Source organism: Homarus americanus, unplaced genomic scaffold (assembly GCF_018991925.1).
Source record: "Homarus americanus isolate GMGI-L3 unplaced genomic scaffold, GMGI_Hamer_2.0 scaffold40565, whole genome shotgun sequence".
Classification (NCBI taxonomy): Eukaryota; Metazoa; Arthropoda; class Malacostraca; order Decapoda; family Nephropidae; genus Homarus; species Homarus americanus.
The window spans coordinates 2,308,006-2,323,566 of record NW_024735503.1 but is presented as its reverse complement, the minus strand read 5'-3'; the positions used below and the strand labels follow the sequence as shown (position 1 = coordinate 2,323,566).

Genomic DNA, 15,561 nt, shown 5'->3' with positions numbered 1-15,561 from the left:
GTAGGTCCAGATGTACAGTGGTGTGTGTGTGTGTGTGTGTGTGTGTGTGTGTGTGTGTGTGTGGGTGTGTGTGTGTGTGTGTGTGTGTGAACCCCAAGTGTCTTCAGGCTATGGAGAGTCAAGAGTCACCCTCTCAAAGCGCTCTTAAGTAACGACAGTCTCATCTCTCTCTTATAGGTGGCAGCTTCGGGCGCCGTACTCAACCACACGGGTGATGATGCCAGGTGAGTTACTTTGACGAGGCACCTCAGCCTAGCCTCAGCAGAGAGTTTCTGATGACACCAGCCCTCTCAGCAGCCCTCTCAACAGCCCTCTTGACACCCCTCTCAGCAGCCCTTTTAGCAGCTCTTTTAAATGCCCTTTCATCAGCCCTCTCAATAACCCTTTCAAAACCCTTCCTTTCTCTTCATAAAGTTTGTTTATTTTCAACTTGATTTCCAATTTCAGTTGTTTCAGAATATTCCAGTAATTTGACCTCATTAATAAGTTCTTGTACCGACTTCAGGATCTAAAAATTCCCAAACTTTAAACACCACAATACATCAAACACAAATTTGACCGAGTTAATGATTCAGTCTAATAATAAAGTGAAATATTGTAGATGAGGTTGAGGGGAAATTGATTAGGAGGCGCCTTGCTCGAGGCCATAATAAGATGAGTCAATATTTTTAGGGAGGAGAAAATATTGAAAGACTAAACTCTAAATTAATTTCTCATCAAAGGATCCAACTGACATATTCATTCACCCAGACTCGTCCAGTTGGCGCCGTGCAGTAAAGACCATTATGAAACACTCTGTCTCTCAACCATCATCAAGTGAATTAAAAATGTCAGATTTCACACTTATTTATACATGTATGAATAACAAGTACAGGTATATTCAAAATGTATTAATGTACATAAAATAATTCACCAGGTATATTTGTTCACCCACACAAGTATAATAAATACTTCACAACACTTCAGTTCCCAATATAGTAATTCTCTTCTAACTAGTTAAACACAGTCGTCTATACTGAGGCTGGCGGTCTCACTCTCCGTTAATAAGTAAACAGTTGAAGACGAACAGATCACCAGGGACTCAATGTTTATAATTTAACTATTTCTTTACGATGTTTGTAATGAACTTTTTTCATAAAATTTTCTCAATAACTTAGTCGGGTTTTTTTTTCATATGTGTAAAAACCTTGAAAATGAATAGGGATACAACGATGGTTCTACCACCAGCAGTTGGGTCAGTGTTTGAGGTAAGTTAAACGGTGGTTTTACCTGTGAGAGCATCAACGAGTAAGACAATAGAGATTTAGTTTACTTTTAAGGGACGGTCCTATAGGGTGAATTACGAGATAATCTGAGCACATGTTGTAAGGCCTAGTGACTAAGGTGGAATGAAGCTCTTTTACTGTAATCGTTGTAATGATGTCACGTATGTTGATCAAACCAAACGATAATTATTTGAGAGCTCTTAACCGAACACCGGGTCACTTCTTTAGTACGGGTCAGCTATTGTCCAAACCATCACTCGCGCTCTACAGGGAATCTATGTAACTAGGGAATTCACGTAATTCTAAAATTATTCACCTAACCTCACCTAACGCAAAATAGCCTAACATGGTTAGTATTTATGCGGGTGAAATAACTCAGGGAATGGCTGCTGAACAACTACAGTAGCAGCAAGTGCAGTAACACAAAGTGAACGCTCGCCCCGTCCACTGCTACTTTACTAGTTACCACGCTGTCAGTCGTCACACTTGCTAACCTTCATGATATATATATATATATATATATATATATATATATATATATATATATATATATATATATATATATATATATATATATATATATATATATATATATATATAGTGTGTGTGTGTGTGTGTGTGTGTGTGGAGGTGAATGTAAAGAAGGATTTCTGTTTTGTTTACCCCTGAAACAACCAGTAGAGCCAGAGATGTATTCATTAAAGTTAACGAGTATTTAGTTTACCATGGAGTCAGCTGGTGTATGATTGGATCTGCTGATGAGGCTCCTGACATATTAGGGAACAAGTCGGGTTTTGTAACCCTTGTAAGCGAGGTCACATATGGCGATGCGCACACACGCACTCCTGTGAAAATCATGGTTTAGTTTTACTTCCACTTGGTGTTTCAGTGAAGGAACGAAGAGTCTAATATGCTGTAATAAGCCTCATTTAACTCCCGCTTCTAAGAATACTGATGAAATTATAAAATGGTAAACCTGTAGCGTAATGGAGAGACAAACAAGGAATATAAAGTTCACGTTTCTTACCAAGTGGTGGGGTGTTGCAGGAGTATTAATATTGTTATCGGTAAAGTTCGAGAAAAATGTGAGTCACGTTGACCCCAAAACAAAATAACAAGAGTGCACCGTGCTGCTGCCTGTCTGTGTGTGTGTGTGTGTGTGTGTGTGTGTGTGTGCGTGTGTGTGTGTGTATGTTTTTGTTTACAAGTGATGGAGCTTTTGTACATTCTAGTTCACGTTACCATCACTATCAGTTAGAATAGAGAATAGTCAGTATGAAGACTTAATGTGGTAATCTACTTATTAATCACTGCTGTGTTAAGGTGGAGTCAGATTAATATTTTAGAACAATTCACGTTGACGAGGTTAAGAGAAGGACTGATGTGGATTTACGATTCTATTGATTTCACACTGAGTTGATCACTTGACACACGCCTGCAGACAACTCATATATGTTAAAGGTTTCAGAGTGACTAAACAACCTCTAAATTAGCGTCACCTCGCTCTTATACTTTACAATCACGTACATATTTTGTCTTAGGTCACAACACCATAATATGTATAACTATCAGTAAATTAAAGATGAAATATACTTAGTTACAGATATTTTATAGCTCTTAGACCTTCCACCGAGCCTCCAAGCATCATTGTACGCCACTGATCTGTTTGTTGAGTTGCCTCGTCTTCACCACCATCATCATCACCGTCACCCCGGGGACAGAAAGATGCTTCTCCTTCACCATCTGTGCATCTCAGTACCTTTTTTTTTTGTATACATGAGTTGCTATCCGCATCTCCCCTGTGTACATTTTCTTTTTTCCCTAAAGTCAATAATGTGTTTTGGTTTTTCCTCACAGTCACACATCCTTGAGTAATTTCCCCTACTCCTCTCACCTTCTTTGTCTCTCCCTCCTCTCCCTTCCCCAGAGTAGGTCCCCCCCTCTGCCACCATCAGGGTCACCTTGGGAGGGAAAGTGTTAATCCACTGGGAAATTTGAATAATGTGTGATATTGTGTCATCATCTCTACACCAGCAGAAGCCTCACCTAATATTCCAAAACAGCTGAGAGTACAAAAGATATTATGGAACATGTACTAAAGTTATATTATATTAATGTCATTCAGTAGAAAGTTTGTAACAAATACCTAAGTGAAAACCTTATTAAGTTAGTGAATATTAGTTATGTGTGTGTGTGTGTGTGTGTGTGTGTGTGTGTGTGTGTGTGTATTTGTGTGTGTGGGTTTATGGAAAAATGAATTTGACGTGTTCAGCTGGACACACAAAGGCACGGTATGGTCAACAGCAGCCACCCAGGGATACTGACACGAATGAGAGGATGTTTTGCCGGAAGGTAACTTAGGTAAAGTAGATCAGGTAACTCTCGGCTGTAACTCCTTATACAAGCAACCACTCAAGCCGTCACTAGATTTATCGTGAAAGGAACATCAGAATATCTGCTGTAAATTCTTTGTAAATGTAAGAATATATAAGTCAGATTTTGATATAACAAACTCCACTTAAACTGAATGAATACAATGTAAACTTTGTAACTTGACTAATATTACACTAGACAACAAACCGAAGTATATCAGTATTGAGCAACGATCAGCCGGGACACAACACTGCAACAAATAAACATAGCGGTGTGTGGGTGTGTGGGTGTGTGTGGGTGTGTGGGTGTGTGGGGGGGGTAGGGGGTGTGCGAGCGCTTCCATGACAGAAAGATGTTACTCATTAATACAGTATAACATACAAATAGCTTCAATATTGCAATTCAATTGTCCTTAGAGTAATAAAAGGCAATATTTTTCTGATAGGCCCAGTTTTTTATTTTGCTGAAACTTCCAGAAGGATTCCTTTGTGTATGCCCTACTAACGGGGAGATTTATTACCTGTTGAGACATAAATTCTATTCTCATGTTGGCCCAGATACCCGGCGGCGGTACACAATGTGGCCTCCAATGAAATGTGAATTAATGAGCTTCTCCGGAGGTTCATTTTTTCCCGGTAAAGGCATCTGCTCTCTCTCCTCTTGCCTCTAGTTGACATCCACACACAGACGGAGACACAGACCTGTGCTCCGGTTTACGTCTTGGATCATAAGATACTAAATCCTTTGTCTGAATGTCTTGACTAATGCTGTATATTACCGTATCCAATATTAATGGTCATTCGACATTATATGGTTCTGGTTGGTTGAATTTAGTGCCCAATAAGTGCTTCTATACAGACTTATAGAGCTCACTAAGATAATTAAATCTTGGAACTTTGTTTGGGAACTAAGGTCACGAACATAATACCAGTGTATGTTGTCATCCACCTTGGTCCTAACAAACACCAGCACAGTTGACCTTACCTGTGGTGTTCTTATATAAGTTGTATATATTTGTTGGTTGTGAATCTATGAATATTATTGTTGGTCCTATAACTCCGTGTGTGGTGTTCGGTTGTGGCGGACGGAAAGAGTTGGCATTTTCAGGAGAAAAAGAATTGCGAAAAAGAGTATTTTTTCTCGAGTAAGAAAAAAAGAAAAAGATGGACACTGCCCCCCCCCCCCCATAACAAATGTTCCCAGCAACGCGTGGCAGCTCGGAAGGGGGAATGGGGTGAAGCGGTGTGTGGCGTGGTAGCGAGAAGAGCTTAGCTGGAAAAGGCTTGGCGTGCTGTGACTAGGTTGGGGTGGCCTTCACTATTACACTACCGCCAACAATTACACCCAGACGCCCTCGTTATAAAGGAACTGCCAGTATAAAAAAACAATGGTGAGCGTCGGTGTACCTACGACGTCCAAGAGGCCTGGAAGGTTGTGTGTGCCACCGTGAGACCCGGAAGTAGGTGACAACTTGGCACTGCAGTGTAAATGTCAGGGCCGAGTGTGGCTGTGGCATTATATATATACTGTACATACGTAGTAAAGCTGTGCACAAAAAGAGTTAGGCAGAGAGAGGGAGGGTGGGGGGGTGGTAGGGGAAGAGGAGACTTGACAACATTACAAAAAAAATTGGCGGTTAAGAGTCTACGATTCTTCACGCCACAAATTGAGTTTTCGTAGTTTAATTACGAGACAGGGCAGCGTACAGTAGCAATGTGCTGTAAATAACTCAATAGAGCCACAAAAATGTCGTAAGAATGTTGAAGGATTTGAGAAGACCTTTTTTTCACAACCACCCCGATACTAGTACTTTCTCCCTCTCTCTCTCTCCCTCCCTCTCTCCTTCCCTCCCTCTCTCCCACCCTCCCTCCCTCCCTCCCTCTCTCCCTCCCTCCCTGCTTTTTTACACACCAACACAATACATAAGTGTATAAATGAAACACCAGAGAATTCATATTATTACTGTGATTATGTTTCATCTCATAACGTGGACAAGATCATGATACTACTCAAGTGACGTCATCCATTCCTATACCAAGTACAATTTAATATAATAACGTCTGTTTAACTAATATTGTGTTTGTTTATCCTCTAATATATATAATGAGACACACTACAACCATAATTATTTCCCCTATACTTTATAATAGGAACAAATAAATCCCAAATTACAGTCATTTTTCAACCTGTCACATGAACAGTTAAGCGATAATGTCATATAATCAGTGTAAAGTCGAATGATCCATCACATTATAGCCGTCACCATACCTATAATCGTGTTAAGTTAATCAACATGTGTTTACGATACTTCTAGAACAACCACAACCAAATTATGGTGGGTCGTCGACTAAGGGACAGAGACCAGCCACACTAACACGGGTTAAGTGAAAGAAACTAACGATGACTTGTTTATTTGTGAGTTTACTGTTGTGCTTTGTGAGACTTTCCTTGAGAGAGAGAGAGAGAGAGAGAGAGAGAGAGAGAGAGAGAGAGAGAGAGAGAGAGAGAGAGAGAGAGAGAGAGCTGTAAGCTTATTCATTTTACTCGATTTAACCCGTTGAAGTTTTTGAACCAGTTTTAGATCTTTATTATTCTGTCACTAATTTTAGATGCAAGTGTTAAAAAAATAATAGCAGATGAAACAATTATGGTCTTTGGTCACCAGGATAAAGTTGTATGGTAATCTTCTATTATTGAAGGAAATCTCAATATATTTAAATTAAAAATTTCCTACACTGTATAATTTATTACCTTTTATTTACTTTTCGTTTTGAGCATAAATCTACGTAAACAAAACTCCAAATATATGTATTAACTCTAATACGCTTATCATACCCCTGTACACTGTCTTATATAAACCGAGAGTGGATACCGAGGCAGTGCGGATATAGCACACTGAACACTATACTCCTGGTGCTGAAAAACAAACAAAAAACAATGTAGCCAATATTACACATCGCCGTCTTCACATCACGAACTGCCCAAAATTCTAAGGACAAAACTCACAGTAATGATACAGTAATGTCTAATAGTTTTACTCTAGTCGCTTAGCTCTGTTCATGGCTCTGTTCATTCCTAACTAAGTTCATTATAAGTCACCAAGTTCTACGGAGGTCACCAGCTGTTCCGAATCATCCAATTAACTAAAGGTCACCAGCTGTATAGAGATCACCAAACTCTACAGATAAATCTCACCATATGTTATACCAGGTAGTGAACACGTTAGAATAATGGTGGAGGGATAAACCTGACAGCTATGACACAGCTACTCCCTGTTTCACAACCACTAACGACGAACGGAGTAACGAAAGTTGATAGATCTTGAGGGATAATGACAGGGCTGTTTCCTGGGTTACTTATACCAAGGAAGTTTACGTTCAAGGATGGTAGGGCGGGCAACAGTTGACGTTCATCCTCCTGCTGATCACGAGGGAGAGGCGAGGAGGCGACCCCAAGGATTGACCCGACGAAGGTGATGACGGCGAGGTATAGATAAATGGTGATGGTGGGGATGGTGGTCTTCATGGTTGATTAGTTGATGGGTTGGATGATTTAGTTGGGTGAATGGCAATCTGTTGGAGAGATGACAAGAGATGTGGACTGCAGTTTCCTTCATTCTTATGTTCCTATAAGTGCTATTGTGGCGCTGCTCTCTCTCTCTTAGCTACAGCAACTACCTATACGAAACAGTTCATCCAACTCAAACTACGACAAATAATAAAAGCTGTCAGTAGTGTTTGATTATAAATAAGACATAATTAAACAATGATTAAGTCGATGTATTATTCTGCACCAACATTCAAAAGGAGATTACAGTAGTTACAGAAGCTTCCTGCAGTATTGTGAGGAACTTTCTTGATAAAACAATCAAACTAATCTCTAACATAAGGTCTGGGATAAACTCGGCTTCCTTCTTGGAATTACAAATGTGACTTTAGAAATTGTGAAACAGACATCTTGTGATCTTGTTACCTTGATACAATAATAAAAGGTGAAACAGAATTTTTCATTTCTTACATATTTGTTTGAAAATTACTAAGGCTCATCCTTATTATATATCTTGTGATAAAGGTGTTTACAGTCCTCCATCACCAGGTCTTAAGAACTGACATGCTTGTAGAAACTTGTTATACATGCAAGAATTCCTGCCATAATATCCTGGCCCTTGGGGTTTTTTATATATACCGTTTGTGATCTCTGTAGCGCTACCACTCACAGGAGGAGTATGGGATTCACAATAAACTAGCCGCTGTAAATAACAAAATTAAACAAATTAATGATCTGACTGGACAACAGTAACGTACTCGCTCGAGGAAAAGTGTAAACACTCCGAGAAGACTGATGCTCAGATGGCTTCAGGCTGCCAAGGTCAGGCAATATTCGACAACAGTTGGTTCCAGAGGTTGTCCAGTGATGCGAGCGGCTCCAGTGTCCAGCAGTCTGTGTGTGTGTGTGTAGGAAGGGTACCACCAGCCTTTATACCTGACAGTTTTAATAGCGTAAAGTTCTCGGAGATGCGTTAACCAGGTTCTCGAGTGTCCGAATCCACAACCAATGACGATCCTTGCTAACACTCCCTCGTGTCCTTCATTCCGTGAAACATATTAGTGAACTTTCATCCCAATTTCACTAACAAACTACTTTAAACACTCGAGTATAGTCGGGTATTACCGTAAAGTATATAGAATTTTACTGTAAGTGTAAATGTCCTCATCGAGTCGAGGGATGGGACTGAACAAATAGAAAGTGATGAGGAAGGGGAGGCGGGGGTAGGATTCTCCACGCCAGCAAGAGAGAGTGTACAGTGTTTGTTGATAGTGTTGCTCAGTACCGCTTAGTTCAGCTTTCACTCACAGGCAAGAACCGTTATTTACAGGAATACATACAGATGAGACCGTGAGAGTCGGTAATGATAAGACACACTATCATTTCTAATCTCTCTTCTATGTAGTCATTTCTTTTCGTTTGGCTTTGTGTTGAAGCGTTACCGTAGCGCACCACAAGGGCCGGGTCAGATTAGGTCACAGTGCCAGCATAGATCTGTCTGTAACGATGAATAGGTCAGTACCTCGGGATAAGTCACTCTCGGTCAATATGAAGTCACAAGTCAAACAAGTCAAAGGAGGAAAGTTCAGCCTTACACTGAAAAGCTTCTCGGTAGATCAACAGATGATGATAATCTTTCACCACCGACGCTATTAAACGAGGAACTGTAACGTGCATGATAATAATAGTAATAATAGTAATAATAATGATAATAATAATAATGAACGGTATTGACGATTCAAAACAGAGTTTGTTCTTCTTCAACATCAGAATAGTCGGGGTAGAATAACAAACGGTATTTAGCTATTTGCGAGTGTGTGTGTGTGACTGGTAATATAATCTGAGATTTTCCACACACTTCAGGGAGCCAATTAGTTACGGAACTCCGGGACTGGACAACGACACAGAACTTCCGGGGAAAGTTCCAGTTTTCAGGAGTCTCACAAATCAAGACCTATGTGATGCAGGATGCGCAAAATAACGTTCACTCTTACACACATACGTACACATGTCTACTTGAGAACAATCATGCAAGTGTACATATAAGCCGTGTTGTTGTTGACCTCCATAGATAAGTTAACGTACCAAAAAAATTGCCATAATATTTTTTGGTGACTGGGCGGCAAAAAAAGACATCAAGTGTGTGACGGAGGAGGGAGGCAAGAGGCTGCTGGGTTATGTGAGTCTTGGGTGATGAATGTTATAACTTCTTACTGGTCACGATTGATGGTTGCCCTGCCAAGAATCTAAACGACCTGGGGATCCGTGGTGGCACTGTTCTACTCAATAACAGTGCTGCAGTAGTTCGGTCACATGTCAAAAAAAAATATACCTCTGACTTCTGATATATCGTCAAGTATCACTCCACTATTGATAATTTTTATGTAACTTTTTGATAATACAGAGAAATACAAAACGTATAAAATAAGGTTATGGTAGCGAAATAGGACTTCCAGTACAGTAATTGTTTTTAAGGAATAGAGAAATACAAAAACGACTGTATCACACGAGTACATACGGAATTGTCAATATATACTGAAAATTGGCAACTGAGGTAAGATTATTAAACTACCAGATATTAAGTAACGCAGAAGAAACAGTCTGATCCTCCTGAACTTTACATTGACGCACTAACAAGACTACTTAACATTAACTCCTTATAATTTAGGGAACACGATTATCCCTCGAGATGATTTAAATACACGTGGCGTAAACCTTCCACTAAGACCCCGTGACGTCTAACATGGGGCTTCTACCTTACTCGTCTCTCCTCTCTGTGAGGTGTAATATGCTGTACATCTGCTAGGCTTCGTATTGTTGAGTCATAACTCCGTCGACATGTTCTGCATCGATAAGTCATCACTGGTAGTACGCCTTGGTCAAATGTCAATTAGGTTTCTTTTGCCTTTTCGTGGTGCTGGTTAATTGTGTCATTAGCCAGAACAATACAGCCACATAAGAAATACAGAACTCACCTAATGAGTATACGGTCTTCATCCCCCAGACGTGATTGTGTCCCTGTGTAATAAATTAGTTGAGTGTGCATAATGTGGAGAGGTTATTGGGTCCCACAGGGGCAGTGTAATGCACGATACTTATAGTAAATCTTCGTTATACAAGGTGGTAGTACAATCAGGAGTGTGGCGGCCGAGTTAATTTTCGTAAAAGGTGGATGAAAATTGTGGATCTTAACGTGGAAACAGACACCCCGATGGATTTACTTGACAGAGCTTCGTGAAATAAAATTGGTCTACCCAGGTTTTACTTTAACACTGGCAGATTTATGGAATATGTAATGGCTATGTGCTCTTTGTCATCAGATAATACCATGTAATTTGTATATGAAATTATTAAAGTGTTTGTCAGGTGCCACTGCAGAATAGCCGCGCCAAAATCGCCTACATTACACGATTTGTTTATAGTGAGTTAAAAGATTTCGTTTTTAGTTCAGATTAAAAAAAAAATTACATGGCCGCAGTGAACAGAGGACCAAGTATGTCCTTCACCGAGATAATAAAAGACACAAAACAACAACAAGATAAACAAAAGAATTAGAAGAAATTTAATAATATAAGTAATAAAAAAGAAAAATAAATAAAAATGAAAAGCGACGACGTGAAAGAATTTTTAAGATAAATGAGTCAAAAATCAGTTTAAAGAGAACCTTCAGAATATGAACAATGGAGAACACAAAAATAACTTAGGACGTAATGCAGGGAAGATAATACAGACGAGAGATAGAGGATAACTAATATACTTTCCTTCCTCACAGTGCGCTATAAACATAGAACGAGTACTTATATAATCTAGGAAAATGTTGCCTTTATCCTTACAGAAAAGAATTCGCGTGTTACAGAGTGGGGCAAAAGAAAGCAAAAATTATGTAAAATGTGTGTTGAAGGCGTGAGGCGCCGGGAAATAAAGACTTCTTTGTGGTGGGTGGTAGAAAGCAGGGAGGGAGGGGACCAGGGAAAGGGTTAGGGAAGCACAGAGGGAGTGAGAGCGCAGGGTTTAGTGGAGAAAGGAGAAAGGGAGGGAGGGAGAGGCCTCAGGAATTGCGTGGGTCAAGCAAAGGCTCTGTGAAGTTCTTTGTGAAGCGCCATCAGTGATGACGCGGCTCATGCGGTGAATAGACCTGAGAATGCTGGTTGTGCTATTCTGGTCTGGGTCAATTTGGGATCGATGATGTGCCCCTCTTGTGTCTGGTGTGAGTCTCTGGACACGAAGGACGGAGACTGAGAAGGAGGGAGGGAGGGAGGGAGACTGAGGACACTAAGGAGGGAGAGAAGGAGGGAGGGATGGAGGGAGACTGAGGACACTAAGGAGGGAGGGAGGGAGGGAGGGAGGAATGGACAGGTGAGGTGGCGTCCACCTTCGGGAACTACAACTCACACGATGTGGTGCCGACCTGGAGGCCCGTGACCCTTCCTGCTACATCAACACCAGATAAAGGGATATGCTTGAGTGTATGTCTGACTGTATCTCTTTGTTGCTTCTTCGTGTATTTGACAGCATCAGCGTAGTTAACAGAGACGTGGGAGTCAAACCTAATTTACTCTGTTCTTGAAGGTGTTGAGATGACGTCATATCTAGTTAGCTAATGTGTTCTAGTGAGGGAGAAGAATTTTTTCTTCAGGGTGAGGGGAGGATGTATGAGTGAGATAACTCAGTCAATGTTTCAGAAAATGAAAAAAGATGGGAAGACCTCCATACAATTTATGTAATACAGGTGGGGAGTTCTGGTAAGAGAAACAATTAGCACAGGTGATTGAAGCAATACAGGTAAGATAAATATTTGTCGTAGGTGGTAGATGTAAGAAGACCCATGTCAAAGTTAGGTTAGGGTATTCATTGTTTTCGTTGATCTATCTATAATAATAAAAGGACGTGTCTGTCTGTCTGCCTGTCTACCTGTCTGTTCCAGCCATAGCTCTAAAACGGAAGCAGTTAGAGACGTTAAACTTTACACAGATATCACACGGGCTCCCAGGTTGTGCACCTTAGTACTACTATTGACCAGGGACCCCCGGGTGGTCCGGGCAAGAACCAAAAATCTTCCCCTACTGAGATATCACCACGGCGATTGTGGGAGGTGGCTACCCGTGTCAGGGAGAACAAACTGTGACAGTTAAGGTTATACAGTATATATACCTGGCCGGTGTGAAGTCGGGTAAGTTTGCTAGTATAGAATAAAGTCATTAAGTGAGGCTACTGAGATGTGGTTTTGGACATACAGTAGAGGTGTAAGAGGAGTGTAGTGGAAGTGAGAATAGGTTCTGTTCCCAAGGAGGCAGTGTGGGCCGGAGATGTACTCAAACACATTTAGATCCCCAGTGACGACTATTAGAGTTTGTGTGTTCTGAACGTGAAGCACAGGCCCTTGTGACATGGGGGGAAAAGCTGTATTCACATGACCATCACACCTCCAGCATCATAGTAGAGGGAAGTGAACTGATGAATGAGGAGGCTGTACTATGGCTTCCTGTCCATAGTGTTGGATAAATAATACTTCATAAACGAGTTTGTAAACAAGAAGAATAATAATCCCTTAACTGCACAGTAGCAAATCACTGCATCGGTCAACTCACATACGGTGTCAGCAAACGGACAGTCAGAGGCTATTCTGACGTCGTATGTAAATAAATTAAAATATACAGATGAAAAATAGTATTATCTCATTCCGTATTTGATAGCAATGGAGTCATAAACTGGCTTTGCATGTAAAGTGGAGGGGGGGAGGGGGGAGGGGAGGGGAGGGGAGGGGAGGGGAAGGAAGGGGAGGGAAGGGCTCACGTAAAATAGAACAAATGAGAGAGGAAGGGGAGATACTTCATGCATGTTGTGCACTAAATGGAGGGACTGCAACACTCGCTGGTTTTTAAGGTAGACACAAGCTGATCTTATAAAGTTATATGTAAACACGAGTTGGTCCTACAGATAATCACCTCACACAGACAACGTGAACACCTTTTCTGACTGACGATAATATTGTCATTGGTCTCCACGCTAACACTCTGAATCTAAAATACACTTAATTATCTCAATCTTCAACTAATATTATGAAAATTATTCTCATAACTTACAATTCCTATAAAGATTGACGTTAGAGCTATTAGTAAAATCTATTAAATTATTGGATGGATATTTGTATCAGTTTATGGTTGACGGATATGGTTTATGTAAGACTGAATGTTACCGAAGTGTTATAATAGATTAAATTATAAATCAGAATTCGTATTATATCTAACAGGAAAAATATTTTGTAGCAACTGTTGCCAACATTGATTCCGACCTTTGTTTCCTCACCCTCCTGTACAGTCCACGTCTTCTTCCCGTCTTAAGTCATTCCTCATCAACTGCTTCTCCTCTTCTTCCATCCTCCTTCATTCCCTTTCCCAAGATCTTCCCTTCCTCCCTCATTTCCTGCAGCTTCCTCACTCCCTCAGCTTTAACAAAAGAGTCTTCCTTATTTGATGAACGGCCAGTCTCTGGGGCGGGAGGTTATCAGGTGGCAAGGTTCCAGGGCTGGAGCAGGTGGCCCATACACTACCTGGCTCCGTTAAGTTACCCCTCGTTGTTTGTCTGGTGGTGATCCAGGTGCAACACGACGCTTATATATGAGGTCGTTTCGTGTGTTACGGCAGGCCCTCCCAGGCAAGTGCTCCCAGACTGGTGTTGCCAGGTCGGCTTCACAGGGATAAACTTGCCTGACAGTGTTGTGTTCTGCTCAGTCAACCTTGATACAACTGCTCCAAAAAGCTCAATAATAAAAGTCAGCACATACATTTTTGTTTAGACAAGCTCGGCAGGTGAATCTAAGCAATATTAATATTTATTTGAGCAAGTCCTTTCTTTATTAAATACTTTCGTTATTATGTGTCATATTAGTCCAAACATTCTATATTCAATTAAAATATTTTCAGATATCCTTAGAATAATTTACCGAAAGTGAATGGTCCACTTTTGTGTGAAGAATCTGTAGTATCATCAGACCGAAGGTGAATTTTTGTGAGTAGACCGTGAGGGGAACATCGTCTTCACTATTCCTCTCGGTCCTCGAATACACCTCCTCCTCTCGGGTCTCCATCTTCCCTATTGTGACAGCCTCTTGTATACCGGTATCCCACCATCGTTTCTTCGGTCACCATCCAGTCTTCTCTCATCTGGAGTCCATCCAGGCCCGTGCCACCTTAACTGCGTCTCTTCAGTTCGGTCCTACAGCGGTACAGCACCAAGACTTTCCTCTCAGCAGCTTATTTCTATTTCGGTCTTCTCGTCTTTTCCAAAATCATTCTTACTACCATCAACTCAGCACCCTGAGACATAAGTGTGATACTGAGACACTCTTCGTATATTGTGAGGTCTTACTTTTTGTACATTGGACAGAGTAAAGTTTCCTGTAGCCAGAATTATCAGTGTCTGAACCATTCCTTTTATGGAGCACGATACATGTGCTTCTACCCAATAGCTAAGAAGCTCATTCGTTAAAAGAGTGTCAGGCGCCCCGGCTAAATGTCGTCACGGTAGAGTAGCCATGTGAGTGTTGCGACAAGAAGTGTAGCCACAGGAAGTTGTGTGACTGCCTGGCGGAGGTGAGGCAGGAGTGAGGGTTCAGGACCAGACGTCAAGCTGTGGTTTTGACCTCCCGTGACACACTGACACCTCACTCTCCTCCGTTTGGAACGCGGTGAAATGATTGCCAACTCAGTGTTATTCTTAATATCTAGTAAAAGTGAATAATCAGTTTAATATTGGGAATAGCTTTCATCACTTATTAAAATATTTGTTAGTAAAATTACTTTTTACTTTCGGCACTTAAGTACGTCTGAAGCATTTTTGTTTTGCTTCATTTAAGTAATCTCCAATGCGTTTTTTTTTACCTTTTTTTAAGTAATGTTTCACTCCAGTAACAATACTTTAACTTAAGTAGCATTCCCCAGTATTTTGTTCACCACCGGTTGTCTGAGGCTCTGGTCCAGGCATACATAATAATGTGTTGGTTGTTCCAGGTTGTCTTAACATATACCAGTCAGTGTGTTCCCCGGGCTGAGATACAAGCACCCATTAGTGTGTTGTGCCGGGATACAATTTAGATGTAATTCATAAGTGCGTTGACTGCAGACGCCGGGCAAGATTCAGTCACATCATCATCCTACAATCGCGGCGGTACTGAAGCAGGGAGCACATCGTCTCGCTCCACACCCAATATCCAATTTGCATATGATCAGAGCTGGCATAGAACTATTCATACGACGTTAGCATCATGCTTTGTGTAGGTGTCTGTGCATGTATATATGTATTTGTATTTGTGTGTGTGTGTGTGTGTGTGTGTCCGCTAAATAGGGATGAATGGACAATCTTTTTCCCATTGTTATGA

General features: G+C 40.9%; 1 long non-coding RNA gene across 1 annotated transcript; it reads right to left on the bottom strand.

The window, feature by feature from the left end:
• Positions 1 to 6,108: 6,108 nt before the first annotated feature.
• On the bottom strand, positions 6,109 to 8,075 carry LOC121871133. Its single transcript, XR_006089836.1, has 2 exons — positions 7,943 to 8,075; positions 6,109 to 7,210 (listed from the first exon to the last, which is right to left on the bottom strand). It is a non-coding gene; the product is annotated as an uncharacterized LOC121871133 (long non-coding RNA).
• Between the last annotated feature and the right edge of the window lie 7,486 nt (positions 8,076 to 15,561).